General features: G+C 38.0%; 1 protein-coding gene across 1 annotated transcript in view; it reads right to left on the bottom strand.

The window, feature by feature from the left end:
- The window catches only part of TIMELESS (timeless circadian regulator), a 33,228-nt gene extending 32,010 nt beyond the window's left edge, over window positions 1-1,218 (bottom strand). The window contains exon 1 of the mRNA XM_053455672.1: window positions 1,077-1,218. The gene's annotated coding sequence lies outside the window, so the exon portion shown is untranslated. The remainder of the gene's footprint in view (window positions 1-1,076) is intronic.
- Window positions 1,219-15,478: the final 14,260 nt, after the last annotated feature.

Here is a 15,478-nt window from a genome sequence, read left to right on the forward strand (position 1 = left end):
AAAAAATGAATTACTACCCATTATTGAGGTATATGAAGCAATGATTGTAGTATGTAGAGCTTCAGAAAGGTGCGACTCTTACATATGGTGGGCTTCCCCAAGCCCATGTGTATGCGCATTTGTCAAGACCAGGACTCTTAATCCTTTCTAGGATTAACCCCTTAAGGCCGAGAAGACATAACGGAGGTTGGAGCCAATTCATACTTCGTTTAATGTGGCTTCTTCCAGAAAACAAAAATTCTAATAAAATCCAATAGGTGTGAATAAAAACAAAGTTGAACCCCGGTTGTCCCTTATCTCCCCAGTCTTCCACCTTGATTTTGCGGCATCCCGCGCTCTGCTGCGGTAGGGGTCATGGCTGTGAGTTCGAAGTGGTGGACAGAGGGTCATCCTTTCTCCTGTGAATGTCAGCACGCATGACGCGTTTCGCTCAAGGCTTCATCTGACTCCAGCACTTCAAGCAGGGTCACAGGGGCAATTGAATTTTTAATAAAAAGTTAAGATCATTTAACCAGCCCACTACTATTCTTAACCTTACGCTATAACTCATTTTTTTCCCTATTTCTTCCATCCATTGGTCTCAAATTCCCTTTTTAACAACTATGCATTTCTTGTTTCCATGGCAATTGAACAGACAAATTTTCCACCAAGTCTAGTAAGAAGTATTGTACTGTGATCACACCAAGCATTGATATTATTGCTGTAACTTATGCTATATCATGTTGATCTCCATTGATACAGCCGTTCCTGGAGCTTTAAAAAAACCCACAAGATGCATCCTACACTAAGCACACATTTGCCCTGGGATGGGGTTATCCATAGGATACACAAAAAAATAACCCCAACATGTTTAGGTTATTATGCTTATGATTTCTCCGGGTGTTACATAGCAGGGTGTGCATTTCAGCTGCTATACTCTAATAATGAGGGGCCAGAATTTTACACAAAGGGCTGGTCCAACCTAGACCTAGGGTCTTTGCAAAGTATTGTCAACATCTATGAGGCATCATTGCCCCTTTATCTTTCACACATGGCCCTAGCCAGGGATAGCCACCGCATCACACGAAAGTACCTACCTGTATCTCTATCCCTCCCCTAAAGGGGAGAGTGCTTAATGCCACAAAGCCTCTATGGTTGCCCGCCTATAGGACACCGGAATATTTTATTCCTATAGTTCCGGCACTTCACCGAGCTTTCGTCCCGGCTCGGTAGCAACTCGCGGGAATCTGTCAGGCTCCACCTCCGACTGCCGCGCACTCTCGAACATACCATCCTGTAATGGCTGGGATGGGGGGTGATAAGGAATATGGTGGTGATCTATTTTGCTTCAACTGTACGATTTCAATTAGGCGAACCAAATAATAAAATAATACATTTCCATATTCAAATACGTTTTGCTGGCATCGGTGTAAACGCCGTATAATGTGTACAGCACGGAGACATAAAGCTTGCACACCCATCTTTACGGTATTAACTCGACCCAGTGAAAGGGCGGCGCCGGCGGGAAATTGGACAGAGTGACAGACCCTCGTTTTAAATTTACAGCGTTTGCGGTAGTCTGCGCCTGAGTTAGTTTTAAGACAGCTGTTTAACTGTTTAAAAGTGATTGTTAGCTCTCGCTATACAATTTGCATTCTGTGGGGACATACTAAAACGAATGACAAAATGGAATGCCCATAGACTTTAATGGGGGGGAATGCCCATAGACTTTAATGGGGGGGAATGCCCATAGACTTTAATGGGGGGGAATGCCCATAGACTTTAATGGGGGGGGGAATGCCCATAGACTTTAATGGGGGGGGGGATGCCCATAGACTTTAATGGGGGGGGGGAATGCCCATAGACTTTAATGGGGGGGGAATGCCCATAGACTTTAATGGGGGGGAATGCCCATAGACTTTAATGGGGGGGAATGCCCATAGACTTTAATGGGGAGGAATGCCCATAGACTTTAATGGGGAGGAATGCCCATAGACTTTAATGGGGAGGAATGTCCATAGACTTTAATGGGGAGGAATGCCCATAGACTATAATTGGGAGGAATGCCCATAGACTTTAATGGGGAGGAATGCCCATAGACTATAATGGAAGGGAAAAGAATAATTGATTTTGAAATAAAAGTTTAAGACATATCATTTAGATCTTTGGCACACATTCTCCCCTAGCACAGACACAGGATCTAAAACTCAGATTATGTGGGATTATAGCTGTTTTCTATGGAATGACAGGTGAATGACAGTTTTGAGTGAATGCCCATAGGATATAATGGGAGAAAAATTAAACTTGTTTTTTAGAATTACAGTATTGATGTAATGCCCATAGGATATAATGGGAGAAAACCCTCTGACATATCATATAGATCTTTGGCACACATACTCCCCTAGTACACACACAGGATCTAATGACATTCACCTGTCATTCCATAGAAAACAGCTATAGTGAATTACGGTTTTGAGTAAATGCCCATAGGATATAATGGGAGAAAAATTAAACTTTTTTTTTTTTTTTTAGAGAAAACCCTCTGACATATCATAATGATATCTCCACGTTTAATACTATGTCCATGTTTAATGTCATCTCTATGTTTAATGCTATGTCCATGATTAATGCTATGTCCATGTTTAATGCTGTGACAGAACCCTCCATCACTGGGCCTAACTGCCAGCCTCCTCCCTATTGACTATGGGCCCTGGGTTTGTAAAGACTTCTGTGGCTACCCCCAGCAGTATCATCTCATCACTGGCTGAGGGGATTATCTCCAGCAGACAGCCAGGATCTGCAACCAGGGAGTGACTGCCATTGTTTCAGTTTAATGTTCTATAAATCACCCCCCCCCCATTGTATTGTTAATCTCGTTACTGCCCCTGTTGTCTCTTGGAGGCAGATTAAGGGGGGCGGTTTGTGTCCCAATATCTTATTTTATGTAAATGGGTGTTTTGATGGATATATCCAGCCCTGTGTGTCCAAAATAAATCAGTCCTCGTTTGGTTTTACGCTACACTGAGTCTCGGCTAGTGACTGGGGAACTGGGGAAAGTGTGTTGTCCCAGGCTAAGGGAGCACAAGACAGCGGAGGTAGTCGGTCCGACTAGCCAGCTCCATGACAAATGTTATGTCCATGTTTAATGCTATATCCATGCTTAATGCTATCTTTATGTGTAATGCTATGTCCATGTGTATTATTATCTCCATGTTTAACGCTACGTCCATGTGTAATGCTATGTCCATGTTTAATGCTCTGTCCATGTGGAAGGCTATGTCCATGTTTAATGCTCTGTCCATGTCCAAAAAAAATCTGACAAAATTGACATCATGGGCAAAAAAAATTAACTACACCTACTAAAGTATTTGAAGAAATCTAAATCCTAAAAAGGAACTTTGGGGGAAACATCTGCCCTTAAATATTATAATGCATTATTGGGGGGCGTGATGAGGTGACGGACGGACGTGCACGTTGGAGGAGGCGGGGAGTTTGGGGCTGGAGCATGAGGAGAAAGAGGATGGAGGATGGCGTCTGATGGTGCGGCGATGGCGGTTTTGGATAACGGCTATAACGCCGCTGTGTTGCTGTGAAGCCGGCTGCAGAGTGGCGACTTTGCTGATCTCGATGCCCTTGATGCCCCTGAGGTATGGTTGAGCCTGATTGATGGGCGGAAAAGTATATCACCGCCAGATCCATGCGACCCACAGCAGGGAATAACACCGGGAGAGTGGAGAAATCTGTGAAATGCCGGGAGGTTGTTAAAGCCGGAGAGAAGGAGACTGACGACGCATGACATCAGGCTTACCCCCGGTATATATATTCCATCCCTGTGTTCAGTCATAGACAGTTTGGCTGCATTTTCCTTTTTTTTTTTTTTTTTTGCTTTGCTTATTAACTTATTACTTTTGAACTCTATGAACCGTGAAAAATCTGTGGAACCTGTGAAATGTGGGAAAAGTTGTGAAATTATGCGAATTCTTCTTAGAAATGTAATTAGTATTAACGTCAATTGTCCATATACTGTCTATATACTCCACGATATACCTCACGACCAAGAATAAATCTAACAGAAGAAAAAGTATAGAAATATAATGCCTCCAAAAAATTCACAGACGGTGCAGCAAAAAAAAGAGAAAGAAAGAAAAGAACTTAAAATGGAGAGATCAGATAAAAGATCCTCCGCCTCAACTCTGGCTTTTTTTTCTCCACACCAACAAAAAAATAAATCACCAAGCAAAAATACAGAAACCTCATCTATGGATGACTCCTCCGAAAGTTTAACGGAGCCTCTAACACTATCTCAAACTTATTTTAAAAAATCTTTAGACTCTCAAGCAAGTGTTCTAAAAACACAGCTGAATAAAAATGCTGAGGAGCTGAATACCAAACTGGAACAACTAACTGATAAATTAAAGGCCATAGAAATAAACATAGAAGATCTACCAAAGATGAAACATGTAATGAGAGGGTTGGAAGAAAAAGTATCCATAATGGAAGATAAAATAAGTGATCTTGAAGATCGAATGAGGAGAAATAATTTGAGAATTAGGAATATTCCAGAATCAATAACTCAAGATAAACTAAAAATGTATCTCGAAGAGTTCTTTAAAGTTATGGTTAAAGATACTCAGCAACTTAATACTCAAATGGAAAGATACCATCATTTAAACAAATCTAAAAATGCCCCTGAAGCTGCATCCAGAGACGTTATTATTTATTTTCAATCTTTTTCCTATAAGGAACTTATATTACAAGCAAATAGGAAAAGGAATATAGAAGATAATGCATATAAAAACATTATGATTTTTCCGGACTTATCCTTTCAGACCCGCGTATGGAGAAGATCTTTTTTGAAGAATTGAAAATTCTACGTGATCATAAAATCCTTTATAGCTGGGGCTTCCCAAAGAAAGTTAAGATTATCTGGGAAGGTCATCCTACTATTTTTTATCAAGTTGCAGAATTGAAAAATTGGTTAGAACAAAAAAAACTTTTATGAAGCCGCTACTTTAAAATATATAACTATATAATCATTATAATGTTATAAAGTAGAGTAATAAGGCTGCCGGTGAACACCTTATAGCTCTATTGATGTCTTTTTTTTTTTTTTTTCTCTATTTACTAATTCTAAATATAGCTGTTCTTGAGGAGCTATATGCACAATATTTAATGTATTTCTTGAACACTATGAGGCTATAACTATATTACACACTTATCACATAAGGTATCATTGAATGAAGAATAGTAGCTTACATATCACAAGAGTATTAGTATAAAATGATTCCAGTACTTTTCTTATTCTATATAATATCAGAAACTAACTGATTTACACTATTACCACAAATACACTGATTGTTTTTTTTTTTTTTTTTTCTCTATTTACTAATTTTAAATACAGTTGTTTTTGGAGAGCTATATGCAATGTATCTCTTGAACACTATTAGACTATAATTATACTATCCACTATATCACATACGATACCATGGAATGAAGAATAGTTGCTTATATATCACAAGAGTATCAGTATAAAATGATTCCAGTATTTTTTTTTATTCTATACAATATTAGAAATTAACTGATTTACACTATTATCACAAATATACTTCAAAACTATTTCCTTGTGGTTAATACTATACTATAATATGTAGACTATTTAGGATGTTTTCATAAGACAGGGGGTTTTTTTTTTGGTTTTTTTTTCTCTATATAATGGATACCATATCTGAATAATCCTCATCCTTTACTACTCATTGCTTAATCCCCTAAATCTCCCCTGCCATGAGCTCCATTTTTTGGATCTCAGGACCGAATTTGCTGACTTTTGCTCAGTTATCTTCGTAGAGTCATGACTCGCATAGTAAGAGCCATGTCCAATATGTTGGGGAGAACCTTTGAGTTTATTCTCAAGGTACTAGTTTTTAAATGTCATGTGTTTTTGTTTTTTGTTATATGGTTGATGTTAATTGAGTGCAGGAGGACTGTGGACAGGGGAGATCAGGAAAAATTCCCTTTATACATCTTGTAAAAGATGATTAAAGGCGTATCAGTGAATGTTCAGGGTCTAAATACACCATTTAAAAGAAACAGAATATTTGCGTTTCTAAAAAAAGAAAAAATTGATATTGCTTTCCTTCAAGAAACCAATTGGTTAGATAATGACAACAGAAAATGGGGAGGGAGACTTTTTTCAAGATTTGTCCATGCTTCTACGACTCAAAAAAAAAGGGGAGTAGCAATTATTTTTTCTGATTTATTAAATATAGATATTCAATACCAAGAAAGGGATAAGGAAGGCAGATATATCATCCTAATAGTAAATATAAATGAAATAACATTTACACTTGTAAATCTTTACTTACCTAATAAGGCTCCGTCTAATCTCCTTTCCAAAATAATGTCAAAAATAGAAAAAATTAAAAAAGGCAATCTCCTGATAACAGGGGACTTTAATTGTGTTTTGGATGTTGATCTGGACAAAAAATTAATGAGACCAAATATGGTAGACAAAAGACTAAAAAAAGAAGCAAGAGCAATGAGTAATGAAATCAGAAAAAATGACCTCTACGATCTGTGGAGGTTAATGCACCCAGGTGTTAGGGAATACACACACTTCTCAAAAAGACATTGCTCTTATTCTAGAATAGATTTAATTTTAGGTAATTCTACTATGCAAAAATTTATAGGAAAAACGTATATAAAAGACAACGTATGGTCAGACCACAGTCAAGTCTTTTTTGAGTTTAATGACAGAAATTTATTTTTACCGAAAAAAACATGGCGGCTAGAAGATTCTTTACTGTATAAGGATGCTAATAAAGATTATATTCTGGAGACAACAAAATTTTTTTTCCAAGAAAATCAAACGGAAGGTATAACTGCACAAACTATATGGTGCGCATATAAGGTCGTCATCAGAGGGCACTTTATAAAATAAAAAAAAATCAACAGAAACAAAATAAAGCTTTAGCAGATCTCTATATAAGCTTATATAAGTTATCAGGGGCTAACAAGGAAAATCCTACTAAAAGTAAATCAGAAGAAATTAAAATGTTACAGGAGAATATTAATCAAATAGAGATGGACAAAGTAATTAAAAATATGGAGAAATTGAAAGTCAAATTATATTATAGAAACAACAGAACAGATAAATTTATGTCCAATAGACTGAAAAAGATCAGAGCTAAGAATAAAATAACAAAAATTATAGACCATGGCGTGACCTATTTAACTCCAGACGGCATAGCTGATAGATTTAAGATATTTTACCATGATTTGTATAACTTACCAACGTCCATTTCAGAAAATGACATTATATCCTATTTGAATAATACCGACATCCCTCAAATAACTGCCTCACAAAGGGAATTGTTAAATAAACCTATATCAAAGGATGAGGTAACTAAAGTAATCAATCATTTGGTAAAATATAAAACCCCAGGGCCTGATGGCTTCGGAAATTTTTTTTACAAAACATTTAAGTCAGAACTAGCCATTCATTTAACAAAAACATTTAACCAAATGGCTTTAGAAGGGAAGTGCCCTGATGAGATGTTATTTGCCAATATATTGCCTATTTTAAAACAAGACAAATCACCCACAGATATTGGTAACTACCATCCCATTTCACTGATTAATGTAGACATTAAACTTTACTCTTCAATCTTGGCTAATAGACTCCAGAAAATATTACCAACTATAATCCACTGTGACCAGGTTGGTTTTGTTCCATAGAGAGATATTGAAAATAACACAAGACGTCTTATAGACATAATAGATGGATCTAATAAAAAAAAACCTTACCTCTTATTACCCTGTCTCTCGATGCCGAAAAGGCGTTTGACAGGGTAAGTTGGAGCTATATGGAACAAACAGTAAGAACCTTTGGGATCACAGGTTGGATATCGAATGCCATAAAAATGTTATATACAAATCCTTCTGCGAGGATAGTGGGTTCAGATATCTGCTCTGAATATTTTTATTTAAAAAATGGTACAAGACAAGGATGCCCCTTGTCACCATTACTATACATTCTATAGATAGAACCTCTGGCAATTAATATAAGAAACAATAGAGAGATTAAAGGCTATCCCATCAAAGATCAAGAAGCAAAAATTTCTCTATATGCTGATGACGTTATTCTAACTTTAACAGATCCTTTAACATCTTTAAAGAGCTTAATGCTTGAATTAACAAAATATAGCAAAGTCTCTAACTATAAGCTAAACTCTTACAAATCTATGATACAATATAGAAATATAGATATAGTAACAAAAAATTCAATTAAAAAAGAACACCAATTTAACGATTCTGAAAAAGAAATAACCTATTTAGGTATAAAGATCCCCAAGAATATAGATAGGATTATGGAAGTTAATGTATTAAAACTAATAAAATTCACTAATAAAATTTTAAAAGAGTGGAGTCAGGTTGGCCTCTCTTGGTGGGGAAGGATTAATGCTTTAAAATCTTATCTTCTACCAAAATGGACATACCTATTTAGATTAATTCCTTTGATAATTCCAAGCAGCTGGTTAGATACTGTTCAATCTAGTTTTAATAATTTTATTTGGAAAGGGAAAATCCCTAGGATCAGTATGGATATAATGGCGAAGAAGATCTCGCAGGCAGGTACAGGAGCTCCAATTCTTAAAATACATCAGCAAATGTATGTTCTCCTTCATATTCTTAGGATGCAGCTTGATGATGCCAACCAAGAAACTTGGTATAAAATCGAAGAAGAATCTTGCACTAAAGGAGGTTTAAATTATACTGTCTGGGGGGATACAAAAAGAAAGTAAACAAAAAAAAAATACCTATAACCAGCGATAATATGATTTTGAACCAACTAATACCTAGCTGGATAAAACTAAAAACGAAATTAGGTCTCTGGAATAAAATAATCAGACATGTTGATATTAAAATCTTAGAACATTGTATGGCCGACCTAACTATTTCGAAGTGGAAAAAAGAGGAATTAACTATATTGGGGTTTCTGGTACTTAAGACAAGTGTGAAACCCTTCGAGCAATTAAAATCTGAATTTAATTTATCAAATGACGATACATTTAAATATTTAAGGGTTAAAAATTTCTTAAAAAATCATTGTATCTTAGACAATGAATCAGTAAATATTAAAGCGATTCAGATATTAGAGCAAAAGAAAATTAAAAAAGGTGCTTCAAGATTCCTAGATGCCCTTCAAGCAGAAAAGTATCCGATAAAAAAATATAAAACTATAAAAAAATGGGAAAACCTATTAAAAATTCAGATCAATCCAGAGGATTGGTATAAGGCTTTCAAAAATGTTTCCAAGGCTGTAAGAGATCTGTCTTTATTTGAATTACAGTTTAAGCTTTGTAATAACTGGTATCTAACTCCTAAAAGACTATCCCATATATATCCTCAACACTCTAGTATATGCTGGAGATGCAGAATGGAAGAAGGAAACTATCTGCATATGTGGTGGCACTGTAAAAAAATCAGAAATTTTTGGGACATAGCTTTTGATTTTTTAAAACACACTATGAATATTATAATCAAAAGAGAACCAACAACAGCATTGATACATCAAAGCTGGCCTTCTCTTACCGCGATCCAGAAAATGTTTACGATACATTGTTTTTTAGCAGTTAAAAAAATAATTTGTACCCAAGCGCAAAATCAGCCCAGTGCTACCTTGGAGGTCCTTTTCTTCAATTACTACCTTGGAGGTCCTTTTCTTCAATTTATCTCCTAATTCCCTGAAATCATTCTTTAGGACCTTCCATTTTCCACTGACTTTGTCATGACTTTGTCAAAGTTGCAATTTGCTTCTCCAGATCTCTAATATGAGCTTCCAGAGAAGCCACTTGCTCACACCTGCCACAGAGGTATGGACCCTGGACGGATTCATCCAGGAATGCATACATGAAACAAGATGTGCATTGAGTCAGATCATCAATCTTGCTAACTCCCATAACCATACTCATAATCAAGTATAAGAAAAAAAAAATAAAATAAATGAGACCCTACAAAATAACAGTTAAACAAGAACACCCGTCAAAATAAACAGTTAAACAGTTTAGTTGGCCAATGATTTTTTCGATTAATTGATTAATCGGATAAAAAAAAACAATATGCAAATTTTTCGTGTATTTAAAATAAAAACTTATAATTTACATTAAGATGTGTCATTAACACTTTTCTTCTCTTTATCACAATGGCATTTCTCTATTTGCCTTCTTATTTTACTGATATAATAATGAAAGCTATATTCTAAAGGTAAAGGAACCCAAAACACTTTTTTTCTCAAAGTTTTACCAAAATACCAAAAAAAGTTTTACTAGTAAATATTCATTCATGTAAACTATTTTTTCATATTTAATAAAAACTATGACCGAGAAAAATGCCTCTTGTTTATATTTTCTTTTATTTGCCAACCTGCCCCCAGCTTGCCACTCAGTCCCAGAAATGCCTTATACCCTCCTATATGCCACTCTGCCTCCCTGATATCCCTTATACCTCCTATATGCTACTCTGTCCCCTGATATGCCTTTTACCCTGATATGCCTTATACCCCCTATATGCCACTGTGACCCCCTGATATGCCGTATAGCCCCCTATATGTCACTGTGCCCCCCCTGATATGCCTTATAGCCCCCTATATGCCACTGTGCCCCCCTGATATGCCTTATAGCCCCCTATATGCCACTGATATGCCACTCTGTCCCCTGATATGCCTTATACCACCCTATATGCCATGTTTAATGTTATCTCTATGTGCAATGTGTGACAGTGTAAACCCCAGGGAGATGCTTAGTGTGGCATTTGGGTACAGGTGCTATCCAGATCATAAATATGGGTCCCTGGGGTGGAGCAATTGGAGAGAAGGTTGGGCCAATGGTCCGTTTTCCCATGCTGTGGAAATTCCATGCCGGGTTTTCCAGGAGGCAAGAAGTCTGCAGGATCCGGTCCGGGATTCCTATGGGGCCGGCATCAGGCACAGGTGCTGGACATTAAAAACCCCTGGAGCTTGATACTCAGAGAGACTGTTGGGGGAAGAGGAAGTTCCCTGTGCTCCCAGGGCAAGGAGAGGCCCTGAAGAAGACAATCCCTTAGCCAAGTGAGGCAATACCTGCCTGGGCATTTTGTGTGCTGTCTGGGGGAGGTTTTCCAGAGCCTGGCGTAGCTGGGTCTGGCTGGGAGGTTGAGGTAGTGGGTGATTAGGCTGGTCAGTCTGGACCAGCATAGTTCAGTTAGAGAGGGCTCAAATTGGGAGCTAGGTTTTCTTTTGCAGGTTTCACAGATATGCGATACTTTTATCCAGCAAAAAGAAACTTCACGTCCGGATCATCAATAAGTCGTCACAAACACATCAAGGCCATCCTCCATAAGCATATGTATTTCAGCCAGCAATACACAAGGGCACATACCATGCAACAGTCAAACAGTGGTTTTTGGGGTTTGCCCTGGGGTGAAACAGGTGAGTGGGTCGCCAATTGCCCACTCATTCGCCTTTCCCATTTTTCAATGCTGCTGCTGGTGGTGGTGGTGCCAGCATCTCTTCTCTGCCAGTTCGCTTCCTGGCTAGAGTCATGCCCAAAATGTCCCTAATGGTAAGGGCAGTTTCTCCCCCCTGGCTGCGTCTGTTTGCGGTGTGGCAACGCCTGCTACCTCCGCCGGAGTAGCCAGCTTACGCTAGGGCCTTGTGTCTGAGCTCTGGAAGTCCACTGCCAAACGTCTAGGACTGACAGTGTTTGGATGCTTTGCCCTGGGGTGAAACAGGTGAGTGGGTCGCCAATTGCCCACTCATTCGCCTTTTCCATTTCCTTTTCCATTTCCATTTCATTATTTTCCTTCTGATACACAACCAACCAAACATAACACACACAATAACACAAATAACACAGCGACATAACACATAACACAGTGACAACACACATAACACACATAACACATACACGTACAATGCACAAATCACAAGGACCTTTCCTCTTGTTATTTGTCCTGGCCTTCACTTCTACACTCACTAGCATTAACGCTATAACTCACACTTCATACTATAACATTTTTCCATCCACATACCTGCCAACAGACCCAACTTTTTCAGGGACAGTCCTGCTTTTTTCCAGTCCTGTCCCATCTAATTTAGCTAAACTAGGTATGCAAATACACGTTGGTAGTTATAGCTCGGTAGGTAGCACTAGTATAAACATTAACTAAATATAATAAAGTACTAAATAATAAATCTAACTTTAAAATACATTTAAATAAACCCCAATTTTTTTTTAAAACCCATTAAAATTAAAATTAAATTATTATTTAGACATAATACATCTTTAACCAAACCAGTGCACTGCTACTAATCTTAAACTTAACCGTACATTAACCCTAAGCTATTTTTTAGTTCTTGTCCAACATTTTTCCATCCGCATACCTGCCAACACACCCAAGATTTTGGTGGACAGTCCTGCTTTTTTCCAGTCCTGCCCAGTAAAAGTTGGGTTGTTGCAAAGTATGCCATTGTAAATAGGTAGCAAATGTTAGGCATGTATTACAAGTGGTCCAAAATCAATTTAAAAATGTAAAATAATCCCTATTCTTTAATTAAACATCTATGGATGTGTGATTGTGTATGATAAACGGAGGCCAAGTTCCTTGGAGCATTTGTCTCTAGGTCATTTTGTGTACAGTACACCTCAGTACGTGTGTGCAACTCTATTGGTCGTTTCGGCAGGGGGCTGGCCTGCCATCAACAAATGAAGTGCGTTCTGCAATTCACTAGTTGATGCCAGACCAGCCCCCTGCTGAAACGACCAATAGAGTTGCACACACGTTCCTTCACGGCAGCTGCTGCTGCTCCGATGTGTTGTTAACCCCGTATTAACCCCTGCTAGGCAACCGGGAGGGAAACGAAGATTAAACGAGCACGAAGAATGTCCGCGAATATTCGCCCGAAGAGAAGACAGGAACGGGCGAATATTCGCGGAATACGAAGGTTTATTTTCCCCCGAAGACGAGCACGAAGACGAACACGAAGAGCCCCCTGGTGCCCAAGTCTAGTATTTAATAGTTCTGGAGGTGGTCCACCTGAAGGGGTGCTATAAGTGAGCTCAGCTAAGGACCCACCAAAGGCCAGATATGCCATCTAAAGTAGGGAAATGTAATAAGAACAAGGGTAGGGCGGGCAGGAGGCATGGGGGGACGCCACCCCGGTTGAGTGTGGGTGCCGGGGTTTTTGGTGAGAACATTAGGGAATACAAACACTTTCAGAACTCTGCAACATGCCTCAGTGACTGATCGCAAAGTATTAAGGAACCTGTGTCTATGCTCCCAGTTTCTATATGCTCTCGATATCACCGGGATACCCCGCTGGTTGGGTCTGTGCTGCAGCTGGGTTACCCTTTAATTTTAGGGCTTTCTGCTGCCCATATAAAAGAAGACACTGCTGAGTTTAAAGATTTACCAGTAAAATTTTTCCTATGTAGGAGTAGAGGTCCTCTCCTGTTGTTTGACGTCCCTCTCAGCTGTTGTAAGCTTGCATGAGCAGGGCCCCCTTCTCCTTTTGTACCAGTTTGTTATAGTGTGTGAATTTATATTCAGGATATATTTATGCCTGTCCCATAAATGTTTAATGAATTCCATGAATGTCCCATGAATGTTTAAATTCCCAAAATGGGTAGCCTCTACAACTTCTGATATGAGGTTGTTCCATTTATCGACAACCTCTCAGTAAAATAAAACTTCTTTACATGACATCTAAGGCTCTGTGTCACGACATCGGGACCCGTTGCATTGGTCCACAGTGTGCTTCACTGTCAGCTGGTAATGCTGTGAAGCATGGCTGGAGGTGGGGTTTGCCCAGGTACCCTGTTAAAGGTTCAGACTTTCTGCATGTTGATGTTAAATTCGTGTTTGCTGTTATTGATCCTAGGTTTGCCTGACTACTCTTCTGCCTAGTGGCTCTGTTCCTGCATTGCCCTACCTGTCCACTGTTGTGCACTGTACCTGGCTTGTCTGACTACCTGCACCGTGTACTGACCTCTGGCTTGTACGACTACCCGTTTAGTGTACCAAACCCTGCTGCATCTGACAATCCATGCCGCATTAACCCTTGGCATTTTGTATCATCCATCTGTGATTCCAGCCTAAAGGTTACCTATTTGGGTTCCTGTTTCTCAGCATTCAAATACAGTCTGATAAACCTCAGATGTTGGAGTTTGATAAGAGGTGAGCTGACTCTGCATAATGCATTTTTAAATCAGTAAATAGAGTATAAAGAAATCTCCCATGTTCAGCTCTCCTACAAATAGCTTCTTTAGAGAATACACCCAAAAATTGGTCCATAATCTGGACTAAAATGCAGTGTTATATTTTGACAACCTATGTCGAATTCAGTCTTGTAACAACTGTGTAAAAGTAGTATATTTAATTATACTGATTTTTTTAGCTGGAAACTGTGAAAGTTTGAAACTTTCAATTTCAGATGAGAGTAAGATTCTTTTGCTGAAAGATACTGAGAAATACATTTAAAAAAGATGGATTCTGTGGAAAAGCTTTTTATGAAGGCAGCTGCAGGAAGTTGTATATCTGAATAACTGAAACATTAAGCAATAATGAAAAAAATGGAACAATCACACATTGGCTATTTGGTTTTTAATAATGGATTCAGTTATGGTTTTATTTTACATGTTACAGTCCACAAATTAGGTGACACACTAGCATTTCTTCTTTTACCCATGTTCTGGAACCCATAGGATAACGTTTGCTCTCCAGCATACTTGGATTGCTTTGATACCAAATTGAAAAAAGCTACCATAGTATAGAGCCATGAATCTCTCATATTTTGGTTAATGTCCTACTATCATGATTTCCGTGTAATAGGTAGATTATAGGTGGATTGTTTTTATTCGTTAAGGGTCTTGTTTCCCATGGTAAAATTTTGTGTCAAGCAAAACACATGTTCATTTGAATATTGACAAGGCCAGATATCCACTACCGAGTCACCTTTTAGTTATTCAAACTTTTATTGAAGGAGTATCCAAATGACTGTTTAGGTAAACAGTGAGGAATTCCTATGTCCTGTGGCAAGCTAATGACCAGAGTTTCAGAAAAAGATATGTATACATCTAAGTGTTAAAATATATATACACATTTGTAAATGCATATGAATTTTTTAGTAGGCTAACAGGGAACAAAACAAAAATATATTTCTAGGACCCATTTAAATATGAATGCAAATAGCATTTGTAGAATTTCCTTAGAATTCCTGCAGAACTGTTTATTAAAAGATTCCATCAAGGATATTTTTCAATAATTCAACTACCATTAATTTTCCACAATTCTAACTGCTGTTCTGTAAGTCATCATAGTACCATTCTTTTGATGAAAACCAATAGTTTATTTAATAATACATTTTTTGGCACAAATGACCACACAACTGACAGTGAAAGAATGCATAAATTAACTATACTTATATACATATTTAATTTTGTTTGTAAACATCGCATTTTATCTT

This window comes from Spea bombifrons, chromosome 2 (assembly GCF_027358695.1).
Source record: "Spea bombifrons isolate aSpeBom1 chromosome 2, aSpeBom1.2.pri, whole genome shotgun sequence".
In the NCBI taxonomy this organism is placed as follows: domain Eukaryota; kingdom Metazoa; phylum Chordata; class Amphibia; order Anura; family Pelobatidae; genus Spea; species Spea bombifrons.